Raw genomic sequence first — 12,942 nt, 5'->3', positions numbered from 1 at the left:
AATTTTTAGCTGCATCTAGCCCGGAAAATAATTTTGGGGCTCCGAGATGCGCAAGACACATAAGTGCCTTCTTGCTGCACTACCTGCAGCATGACCCTCATATTGTCAGAATTCGAAGTAATCATGACTACTGGGTTGCCACACTCTTAGATCCCCTAAACTTTTCGATCAACCTTTTCATTTTAATAAAGACCAAAAAAATGGTCATTTTTGAAATTATAAGCATTAGCAGGTTGTTAGAAACTGAAATCAAACAGTTTTCAACTCAAAACTTTATTCTAGGTGATGTTACATTTTCACATAGGACCCCTTGTTCGAAAGGAGCTTCTGAACTCTCTCGTCCATTGAATTTGTCAGGTTTTGGATGGTTTCTGCTTCAATTGTTTTGCATGAGGACAGAATACCCTCCCAGAGCTGTTGCTTAGATGTGAACTGCCTCCCGCCATCATAGACACTCCTTTTAATGATGCTCCAAAGGTTCTGAATGGGGTAGAGGTCAGGGGAGCATGGGGGTCACACCATAAGTTTGTCCCCTTTTATGCCCATATCAGCCAGAGATGCAGATGTTTTATGTGCAGCATGAGATGGTGCATTATCATGCAGAAAAATGATCTTGCTGTGAAATACACGGTTCTTCTTCTTGAACCATGGCAGGAAGTGCTGTTTGAGAAAATCCACATACATTATGGAGTTCATCTTTAGCGCCTTCAGGGATCCTAAAGGGGCCGACAATCTCTCTCCCCATGATTCCAGCCCAAAACATTACTCCACCTCCTCCTTGTTGGCGCTGTAGCCGTGTTTGCGTGGGGTGTCCATCAACCAGCCATCCTCCACTCCATTCATCTGGACCATCGAGCGCTGCACGGCACTCATCCGTGAACAAAACAGTTTTGAAATCAGTCTTCATGTAATGTTTGGCCCACTGGAGCCGTTTCTGCTTGTGTGAAGTGGATAGAGGAGGTCGACAGGATGGCGTATGCACAGCTGCAAACCTCTGAAGGACCCTGCATCTTGTTGTTCGGGGGACGTTGGAGGCACAAGCAGCTTCAAAAACTTGTCTGCTGCTATGACAAGGCTTTTTTGCCGCTGCTCTTTCAACCTGACGTAATTGCCTGTAGGAAAGAGTCCTCAATTTGCCCTTATCAGCACGCACACGTGTGTACTGTGAATCAGCTACATACTTCTTGATTGCCAAGACACTTCATCCTGATCATCGCACAATGTTGATTGTAGTCATGCCTTGACCTAAACACTCCACAATTTGTTGCTTCTCAGCAGCCGACACATCCTTTTTCTTTCCCATTTTGGCAGAAAATGTAGGCTGCTTAATAATGTGAGAGAGCCTTCTTAAGTAGTCTTGCCTTTCATTGGACACACCTGCCAAACTAATTAGCACAGGTGTCTGCAATTGCTTACAGTGATATAAAGAGCCCTGACACACATCACCATCAATGAGTTTAACTGACAAACAAACAAATTCTTCCCTTATCACTCCTAAACACTTTTTGCATAATAATTTGGAACGCGGTGTACATGTGCTTTTCCACAAAACACCAGTGGTTCACGTAGTGAATCTTACAGTTCTAACTTGCCAACCGTGGTCTGTATGGAATTGTTCAATAAAGGGCCCAAAATTAAGATAACATAGATGGGAGAGGTCTCTATGAATAGGAATTCCTAAGTATTTGATACCCTGTGAGGGCCAGGCAAAGGGAAAGTTGGACTGGATGGAATCCTATAAGGATTTAGGGAGGGAGACATCGAGGGCCTCAGACTTCGCTGCATTGATTTTAAAATTTTACCATGTAACAAAGTGATCTATTTCAGCCATAACAGCAGGGATGGATATATGTGATTGAGTGATATATACTAGGACATCATCAGCAAATAGAGAGCACTTGTACTCGGTGCCTCCCACCTCAATCCACCTAATATTGGGGTTATGGCGAATTGATGAGAGCAGGTGCTCCGTCACTAGGATGTATAAGAGAGGGGACAGAGGACATCCCTGCCTTGTCCCATTGGTGATTGTGAAAGGTGATGAAAATGTTCTGACGCACCCCCTGGGCCTTGGGACACCCGGAGCCGGACCCTTTTTGGTGGATGCTGGTGGTTGTAGTCTTCGTGGCGGCGATCCGGTTCCGTGGCTCAGGGCGGTCAAACCAGTGGCGGAACTATTTATGTGGTTTTGATGTTTAAATGTCCGACTACGCCACCCGTGGATTGCGGTCAGAGTGAACCGCCGCTACAGGGCAGACCGCTAAGGCTGGTGTTGTGGGTGCAGCAGAGCGTAGCATAACTCCCCACGGGAGGAGTATAGCCTCAGGGCAGTGTATGCGGAGGATGGGGGTGATGGTGCAGGGCAGCAGCAGTAACGACACGGAGTCAGTGATGCAGTTCAGGGCCTTTACTCACAGTTCTTATTATCCAGACCACGTCTGCAGGTAACGGCTGCCCACGTCGTACTGTGCTCACCAGGTGAGGGGCTCAGATAACTCCCAGATAACTTTGGAGCGCTTCACAGGACCCCCTTTGTGTGTCCTTTGTCTGGCCTTTCTTACCAACACTTCTGTCCGGCTGCCTCGGGCCTCCTCTTGGTAAACTTGGCGCCAGTTTCCCTGACCCTATGTGGTGCCTTCCTAGCGGGTGGAGCAAGGGGCTGCGCCACATAAAATGTCAGAGCCTCCGGTTTCTAGCTGAGGGTCATTTCCTGCCTCCACTAGTTCGGGGACCGGTCTCTCCCTTTGGCCTGACCCCTCCACGCAGGTGGATTCGGGCGTGCGGTGGCGACTCGCCCGTCCGCACCCCTGGGATCCCTTCATTCCTCGTTCCTGGAGCCTTCTCCGCTCCTCTTCCTTCCTTCTCCCTCTTGCAGGCCTGGGCCTCTGTTACTAGGCCCGCCTCCGGAGCAGAGCTCATGCAGAGCCCCTGCTCCCTGCCACTTCTGCTCAGACTTCTCTGCACTGAACTAAGATGGTGCCCACCTTTTATACTCCCTTCTCAATGCACCCAGGAACTGCTTCCTCCCTGCTCCTGCACTGCAGGGTTCCCCTTCCTCAGTGTTCCCTCCCCCCACTCCAGCCAGGGACAGGGACTGTCGTGCCCATCTCAGGGGCATATTGGTCGCCCTGCCCCACGGCAATGTGGTGTAATGCATGCAGGTGTCGGGTCCTGATCCACACTCCATCCTTATCTGAGAGTGAGATATCACACCTCTGGGTGAGGTGCAATACGTCTGTAGCAACCGAGCCCTCGGTGCTACAGTTCCATTTATCTTCAACCTAGGTGACGTATTGTGATACAGGGCCGTGATTTTGGCTATAAAAGGGTCCCCTAGACCCCTACCCCAAGCTTTTTAAGAGAATCATATATGGCGTGCCAGGAGACTCTATGGAATGCTTTCTCAGCATCCAACGAGAGTATCTACTTACAAATTTTTAACTGCATCTAGCCCAGGAAATACTTTGTGCCTAGTAGCAGTGTCTGCTAGTCAGCGGATTATCCCGGCTGTTAAGCAAGCTACACCACCTGTAGTTTGGACACTTAATTTTTTCAAAGGAAATGCTTCGGGACCACGGGATACTTAGTGAAGAGCATCAGGAGGCACCCCAAGGCATAGGGGCTGGGACTGGCACTAGGATGCCTTGCGGTGGACAGCCGAGCTCGATCCTTATAAAAGCTTTTTAACTGCAGCAGCTTTAGTGGACGCTACTGGAGCTGGAATTACGCGGCTGCTGGCATGAGACTTGCCCTCCAATAGATCCTTGTAAATGGATTTAAAGTGTATTCATTCAAATTAGAGGGACAATTTAAATTAAAAAGCTTAGAGCTGCCTCCACCACAGGGGGGCTCTCTCGACCCACCAGCGGACAGGCACCAGTATTGGGAGAGGGGGGCTGGCCGTCAGGGTTCACCGCGGCTCTGGCACAAACCCGGCGACACGGAGGTGGCACGGGCAGGAGCGGACTGGCCGTCTCGGCTTCTCACTTTTTGGATTTTAGAAGGGCATGACATGCCTATATCTGTGTCTCCCCCTCCTTTTACTCCTCCACCTCTTTTCTTTTCGCATGACTATATGTACTTGTCACTTTTCCATGTGTTAGTTGTGTCTTCTGAGCAGTTTGTCAGCTTTTGGACACCTTTGAAGGTGTTTTCTATGTGTTTCTATGTGTTTTTGTTTGCCTGCCATTGGTTTTAACGGTGTTCGAAGGTGTTCGACGAACAGTTCGACGAACAGTTCGGCGAACACACGGGTGTTCGACGAACCGAACCGAACTCGAACACTACGGGGGTGGCTCAACACTATTTGTAATATGCTGTACTGCATGTGACGCGCCCCCTGGGCCGTGTGTACACGTGTGTGGGATACCCGGTGCCGGGTCTCTGGGGTCTGTAGTCTCCGTGGCGGTGACTCGGTCCCGTAGCTCAGGCTGGTCAAACCAGTGGCAGTCTTTCTTAGGTTTTGAGGTTAATTGTCCGACTGCGCCACCCGTGGATTGCGGTCAGGGAGTACCACCGCTGCGAGGCAGACCGCTGAGGCTGGTGTTGTGTGCGCTGCATAGAATGGGATAACTCCCCTCCGGAGGAGTATAGCCTCAGGGCAGTGAGTGTGGATGATGGGGGTGATGGTGCACGAGCGCAGCAGGAACGACTCAGAGTCTTTACAGTGCAGTTCAGGGTCTTTACTGATGATTATAAGGTAGACCCTCCCGGGAGTACTGGCTAGCATAAGAGGCCTGGTCAGTCTGTGAGCAAGCAGGAGTTCCCCTGGCCAGGTGGAGCTGTAGGCCTCCCCGTCTGTCTGCACTCTTCCTGGCTACCTTGCTGTAAGCGGGTAGAAGTAGCCCACGTCCCTGAGTGTACCGTGTAGTGCTCACCCGTATGGCTGGTGACTTGGGGCCTTCTGTTAGCCTCCGCTCCACGACGGTGGTGCTGGTCCCTTGCTTGTGACTGAGCCTCCGGGCTTCTATGGCCAGAGGACCTGAAATCCCCTGCCGGCTGGTTTCTGCTGCTGGATATATAAGTCCTCACAGCCTCGGACTCCTGTGTCCGGTTCCTATTGTCTTCTGCCAGGGCGAGCTCTGCTCAGCTTCCAGCCCCTGGTCTTTAGCTCCTAGCTCCTACAGAGCTCCTTGCTGTTACTTTCCCTTGCTCTCACTCTGACTCTGACTGTTCTCTGTTCTCTGACTCACTCAACCCCGCCCCAGATCCAGTTTATAAGGGCAGAATTCTCCCCTCCCAGGACTGGGGCAGGAGGATGTTGCATGTTTAAGGGATCCTGACCAGGAAACCTCCCACTTGCTCTCCGACGTAATATCTCTATTACTGTGGTGACCAGACCCCTGGGGTGCCACACATAGCTCTTGTAAGGGGCATTGCAGTTCCTCATAATTTTTGGAAAGCCTTCCATTCACTGCTTAGGCCAACAGTGCACAGGAGACCCAGTTGCTATAAATGGAAAAAAAGGTTTAGTTAACGCCCTCTGACCTCCATGTCATTTCCAAGGGGCATTGGAGTGCCTCGAAATTTTTGGTAGGCATTGCACTCACTGTATGCCCTATAACTGTGTAGCCGAACCGCTCCTTTTGTTACAGAAACATATCCTACAAGACATATCTGGTTGACTGGCCTGATATTGATGTGAATGGTCCCTGTTCCTCTTGCTCTTTCTCCTTTGCCACCACCTCATCCATCATTTATCACCTGAAGCTTTGTTTTAACGGGAGTCATAGAACTTGGAAAGTAGCAGGAAAACATCCAGCAATCCTCGGAGGAGGTAGGATATGCGCCAAAAAGCTGACCACCTCAGGCCTAGCCGCTACTACATACATGCGCTTGCATTACAACAAAACAAAGCAGATGCTAACTTCTATCATCCTCATCATGCTCCTCACCTTGGCACTCTCAACTCCCCTGATGGAGAAGCCAGGGCCCACCGGAGGAGTCTGATAGTCCGGTGGGCTCGACCAATGCTGCCCTAAAGCAGGCCAGGCTAAGAAAAGTGTGGGAAAGGTTACCGGGACAAATAGGGGTGGCTGGGGACCGAGTATGGACACCAGGCCACCCCCTGGAGGCTGGGGAGCAAGCGGGGACACCCGGCCACCAGGCGGCTGGGGACTGAGTATGGATACCAGGCCGCCGACACAGCCATGGCGTGGTGCCAGATTCCGCCTCCACATGCCTAAAAGGCCCAATTTAAAGTGCAAGCAAGCAAGCAGTATGGTATTGCAGCCTGGGGGTGGGTGGGTGGCAGGCTGCATACTTGCGCTTGCATTGCAAGGAATGGGAGAGGTACAATTGAACACTGCCCTGGGACAAGGACTTGAATGGGGATAGTTGCAAGTCTGCAACGACAGGTGCAAGGTGGGAGGCATCTTCGCATGTACCATGAACAGTGTTTTGGCATGCACACAATACAGCGGAATAGGCTCTCCTTCCCACTAAATGCACTGGGGAGGGCACAGGTAATGTTTAGGTATACGCGCTTAATCTTATGTATAAGGCACACCAGGACAAATATGGGCGGCTGGGGACTGAGTATGGATACCTCGCTGCCGAAGCAGCCATGAGGTAGTGGCCAGCTTCGGCCTCTTCCAAACTAAAAGGCCCCATTTCAAGTGCAAACTAGCAGTATGGAATTGCAGTCTGGGGGTGGGTGGGTGGCAGGCTGCACACTTACACTTGCATTAAAAGAAAACATAGCAGATGCTAACTTCTGTCATCATCATCATGCTCCTCACCTTGGCACTCTCAACTCCACCGATGGAGAAGTCAGGGCCCACTGGAGTAGTCTGGTTCTCTGGTGGGCTAGTCCAATGCTGCCTACAGCAGGCCGGGCTAAGAAAAGTGTGTGGGGGGATGTTCCAAGGAGAAATAGGGGCGGCTAGGGACCGTTTATGGATACCCGGCTGCCCCCAGGCGGCTGGGGACCATGTGTGGACACCCGGCCGCGGGGCGGCTGGGGACCGAGTATGGACACCCGGCCGCCGGGCGGCTGGGGACTGAGTATGGATTCCAGGCCGCCAACACAGCCATGACGTGGTGGCCAGATTCCGCCTCCACATGCCTAAAAGGCCCAAGTTAAAGCAAGCAAGCAGTATGGTATTGCAGCCTGGGGGTGGGTGGGTGGCAGGCTGCATACTTGCGCTTGTATTGCAAGGAATGGGGGAGGTACAATTGAACACTGCCCTGGGACTAGAACTTGCATGGGGATAGTTGCAAGTCTGCATCTTCTGATGCGGCAAGGATCACTTCTGATGGGCACACTTTTAGACAGTGACCTGGGGGTCAGAGATGCTTCCAGGGGTCTTCCCCATGCTGATCCCTTGTCTTTTCAGCACTGTATGCATGTGTCACACAGCACATGGCCAGATAAGGTTGTAAAATGTTAAAATGACATTTCCCGGTGAACGCATTTGTCACGGTTGAAAGCAATACAAAAGTGCAAAAACGCATGAAAAATGCTACTTGTGAACATAGCCCAAGGTGTGGAGGAGTATTTTTGTTTTTGGTTATTTATTTTACCTTATACACAAGTTTTTACCCTGGAAAGGAAATTCCTTACCATATTTCACAGGAAAACCGTTTCAGTTTCGTTTTTGAACGTTTTATTGTGAGCCCGCAAAAGTGGCTTAATACCTCTGACCATGTTGTTGACAGCAGTGACCTGGGGGTCAGAAATGCTTCCTAGGGCGATCCCCATGCTGCCCCCATGTCTTTTGAGCACTGTCACTATCGTTTTGGCCACTTTTTAGGCTTTCTACAGGCTGCCGGGGGTGCTGCCGCAAAAATGCTCGGGTCTCTCATAGACTAACATTGGGCTCGTTGCTCGGGTCGAGCACCCGAGTATCACGCTAAGCTCGGCCCGAGCTTCGAGCACCCGAGCATTTTAGTGATCGCTCAACACTATCAGTCATCATCTTGGTGAGGACACGGAAGTCTTGCCCGTTACCAGTCTGGCACCCATGGCTGACTTTATGTTACGCTGCTTTAACTGTGACCCTCGCATTGTCAAAATGTTGGGTGACAGTCATTACTGGTTGATGACACTTTTAGACCCCCTCTACAAGGAGAACTTTCACTCTCTTATTCCCGAGTTGGAGAGGTCTACAAAAATAGGGCAGTACCAGAAGGCCCTTGCTGCAGAACTATTAAAAAAATTCCCATGTGAACACGGTAGCGGCAGAGGTCACAGTTCGCTGCCCAACTAAGGCATACAGGCGAGAGAGACGCAACTCCAATCCAGCAGAGGCATGGGAACACTGTCAATGTTCTAGGACAGTTTTCTGAGACCTGCCCAGCTTACAGGCCCTGAGGCGCAGGGTACTCTCACAAGGAGTGGAAAGTTTCAAAAGATGGTGAGGGAGTACCAGCGTCCTCCGTGATTCCTCTGTGCCTTTTAATTATTGGGTATCCAAGCTGGACACTTGGAATGAACTCACTCTGTATGCCTTGGAGGTCCTGGCCTGCCCTGCCGCTAGCGTGTTATCGGAGCGTGTTGTTAGTGCCGCTGGGGGAATTATAACTGATAAGCGCACTCGCCTGTCAACTGACAATGCTGACAAGCTGACCCTTATCAAAATGAACAAGGGCTGGATTGGGCCAGACTTCTCATCACCACCAAATGACAGCAGAGTAACATAAAGTCAAATCCACTGTGTTATTTTGGGAGGTGTATTCCCATGCATCGCTTCACACCCACACATGGGTATACGCTTCCTCATTTCGGCTGTTTTTTGCTCTTCTCCTTATCCTCAGCCTCCACGACCACTATACCACCAGGGTGACCGTGGTCCATGTTGCCAGCATTGCAAGTTCCTCTGTCCTAATTTTTGGCAGCTTTTGCTTGGAAGGCATAGGCAAAGACTATGGGAGACCCACTCCCCAATAATGGGAATAATGTTTTTAATATGCTGTACTGCATGGCTCTTGTAAGGGACATTGCAAGTTCCCCCTTCCTAATTTTTGGCAGCTTTTGCTTGGAAGGCATAGGCAAAGACTATGGGAGACCCACTCCCCAATAATGGGAATAATGTTTTTAATATGCTGTACTGCATGGCTCTTGTAAGGGGCATTAAAATCGTCTTGTTAAGCTACTGTGACCTCCACGTCTCTTCCAAGGGTCGTTAATATTGTCTTTTTATTCCACTGCGACCTCCACCACTCTTCCAAGGGGCATTAAAACCGTCTTGTTAAGCTACTGTGACCTCCACGTCTCTTCCACGGGGCATTGATATTGTCTTTTTATTCCACTGTAACCTCCACCATTCTTCCAAGGGGCATTAAAACTGTCTTGTTAAACCACTCTGAACTCCACGTCTCTTCCAAGGGGCATTAAAACCATCTTGTTAAGCTACTGTGACCTCCACATCTCTTCCAAGGGGCATTAAAACTGTCTTGTTAAACCACTCTGAACTCCACAGCTCTTCCAAGGGGCATTGACATGTTGTTTTTAATTACCTCTAACCTCCACGACTCTTGCAACGGGCATTGCATTTCCTCCTAATTTTTGTCAGCTTTTGCTTTTCAATGCATAGGCGAATACTAAGGGAGACCCACTCCCCAATAATGGGTAGAAGGTTTTTAATACGCTGTAATCCACGTCTGTTTCAAGGGGCATTGCAGTGCCTAATAATTTTTGGAAAGCCTTCCATTCCCTGCTTAGGCCAACAGTGTACAGGAGACCCAGTTGCTATGAATGGAAAAAACGGTTTAGTTAAGGCCCTCTGACCTCCATGTCACTTCCAAGGGGCATTGGAGTGCCTCGAAATTTTTGGTAGGCATTGCATTCACTGTATGCCTTATAACTGTGTAGCTGAACCGCTCCTTTTGGTACAGAAACATATCCTACAAGACATGTGTGGTTGGCTGGCCTGATATTGATGTGAATGGTCCCTGTTCCTCCTGCTCTTTCTCCTTTGCCACCACCTCATCCATCATTCATCACCTGAAGCTTTGTTTTAACGGGAGTCATAGAACTGGGATAGTAGCAGGAAAACATCCAGCAATCCTCGAAGGAGGTAGAATATGCGCCAAAACGCTGACCACCTCAGGCCTAGCTGCTACTACATACATGCGCTTGCATTCCAAGGAACAGAAAGCTAAGGAGGTGGATGGCCTCATGATCATGAATAATTTACTCGTTGTGTAGGAGGCCGACCACTGCTGCTGTCTACCTTCTGAACTTTGTGTTGAAGCCTGATTGACCCAGGACCCGCAATCCTCTATGTCTGGAGGACGTGTTGCATCCCAGTGTCCAACTGTGTCCCGGCTTCCACAATATTAACCCAGTGTGAAGGCTTCAGTGAGATGGACCATTCCTGGCCACATTCACTTGTCCACGTGTTTGTGGTTAGGCTGTCCTTCCCACTAAATGCACTGGGGAGGGCACAGGTAATGTTTTGGTATGCGCGCTTGTATATAAGGCACACCGGGACAAATAGGGGCGGCTGGGGACCGTTTATGGACACCCGGCCACCCCCACGCGGCTGGGGACTGTGTGTGGGCACCCGGCCGCGGGGCGGCTAGGGACTGAGTATGGACACCCGGCCGCCCCCTGGTGGCTGGGGACCAAGCGTGGACACCCGGCCGCCGGGCGGCTGGGGACTGAGTATCAATACCAGGCTACCGACGCAGCCCTGACGTGGTGGCCAGATTCCACCTCCACATGCCTAAAAGGCCCAATTTCAAGTGCAAGCAAGCTAGCAGTATGGTATTGCAGCCTGGGGGTGGGTGGGTGGCAGGCTGCATACTTGCGCTTGTATTGAAAGTTATGGGGGAGGTACAATTGAACACTGTCCTGGGACAAGGACTTGCACGGGGATAGTTGCAAGTCTGCATCTTCTGATGCGGCAAGGATCACTTCTGATGGGCACACTTTTAGGCAGTGACCTGGGTGTCAGAGATGCTTCCAGGGGTCTTCCCCATGCTGTTCCCATGTCTTTTTAGCACTGTATGCATGTGTCACACAGCACATGGCCAGATAAGGTTGTAAAATGTTAAAATGACATTTCCCGGTGAATGCATTTGTCACGGTTGAAAGCAATACAAACGTGCAAAAACGCATAAAAAATGCTACTTGTGAACATAGCCCAAGGTGTGGAGGAGTATTTTTGTTTTTGGTTATTTATTTTACCTTATACACAAGTCTTTACCCTGGAAAGGATGTTCCTTAACCCCTTTCCGACCTGGTCAGTAATAGTACGCACCAGGTCGGGAAGGCCGGTTCACGGGGGGCTCCGGCGGTGAGCCCCCACTGAAGCGAGCACATGTCAGCTGATTATTGGAATCGCAATCCACCCGCGGCTGTTAACATATTAAATCTCTGACAGTGGCATTTAACTCGCGCTTCCGGAAGTCCTAAGCCCCGCCCATCAGTGACCCCGTCACGTGATCGCGGGTCACCAATGGGTGGGCATGACAACTCAGGGTCTGCAGCAGACGCCTGTGGTTGTCATGTCTCAATTGCTATGAGCGCCACCTAGTGGTTAGCGCTCATAGCAAGTGAGCATTTCTCCTGCATACAAGCGATCTGCTCATCGCTTGTATGCAGTAGAAGCAATCAGACAACTGCTGCTTCTAGTCTCCTCTGGAGACTATAGAAGCAAGCAGAAAGTGTAAAAAAAAAGTTTTTAAAAAAATTAAAAAAATAAAAAATATATAAAAGTTTAAGTCACCCCCCTTTCGCCCCATTCAAAATAAAATATATATATATAAAAAAAAACCACATACACATATTTGGTATCGCCGCGTTCAGAATCGCCTGATCTATCAATATAAAAGAAGAATTAATACAATCAGTAAACGGCGTAACGAGAAAAAAATTTTAAACGCCAGAATTACGTTTTTTTGGTCGCTACAACTTTGCAATAAAATGCAATAACAGGCGATTAAAACATCGGATCTACCCCAAAATGGTATCAATAAAAACGTCAGCCCGGCATGCAAAAAATAAGCCCTCACCTGGCCCCAGATCCCAAAAAATGGAGAAGCTAAGGGTCTCGGAAAATGGCGTCATTTTTTTTTTTTTTAGCAAGCTTTGGATTTTTTTTTCACCACTTAAATAAAAAAGAACCTATACATGTTTGGTGTCTATGAACTCGTAACAACCTGGAAAATAATGATGGCAGGTCAGTTTTAGCAATCTGTGAACGTGGTAAAAAAAGGACCCAAAAAACAACTGTGGAGTTGCATTTTTTTTGCAGTTTCACTGCACTTGGATTTTTTTTCCCATTTTCCAGCACACGATATGGTAAAACCAGTGATGGTGTTTAAAAGTACAACTCGTCCCGCAAAAAATAAGCCCTCACATGGCCATATTGAACGAAAATTAAAAAAGTTCTGGCTCTGGGAAGAAGGGGAGCAAAAAAGGAAAACATAAAAACAGAAAGACCCATGGTCGTTAAGGCAGGGGCGGAACTACCGCCCGTGCAGCCGGTTCATTGAACGGGGGCCCCGAGGGAGAGGGGGCCCCTCCAGCCTCCAGCAGGGCCGCCATCAGGGCATGACTGCCCTGACTCCAGTATGGGGCCCGGCCGGTAGGGGCCCCCTCGGGGGCCCCCCTCTTGTGCGTCTCTCTCCTCATGGGGCCCCCGGCCCCATGCTATGCGCCGGGTCCGGGACATTTCAGCGCTGAGCTGCGCTGTTGCAGCAGCGCCTTCATGATTCCCCTGACTTCCGGTCATGTGACGGTGCCGTCACATGGCTGGAAGTCAGGAGAACCTGCTGTCAGCGATTTGGACGAGCGCCAGGATTCTGCAGGGATCGCATGGGGGTAAGTATAACAAGTTTTATTTTTTTTAAAATACAATTAACTAGGAGTGGAGAGATGGGAGAAGCACATGTGTGTGTGTGTGTGTGTGTGTGTGTGTGTGTGTGTGTATGTGTGTGTGGGGGGGGAGATGGGAGATGCACATGTGTGTGTGTGGGGGGGAGATGGGAGAT

This window comes from Phyllobates terribilis, unplaced genomic scaffold (assembly GCF_046119375.1).
Source record: "Phyllobates terribilis strain yellow unplaced genomic scaffold, ASM4611937v1 Scaffold_2__4_contigs__length_985480577, whole genome shotgun sequence".
Classification (NCBI taxonomy): domain Eukaryota; kingdom Metazoa; phylum Chordata; class Amphibia; order Anura; family Dendrobatidae; genus Phyllobates; species Phyllobates terribilis.
This window is presented reverse-complemented; position numbering follows the sequence as displayed.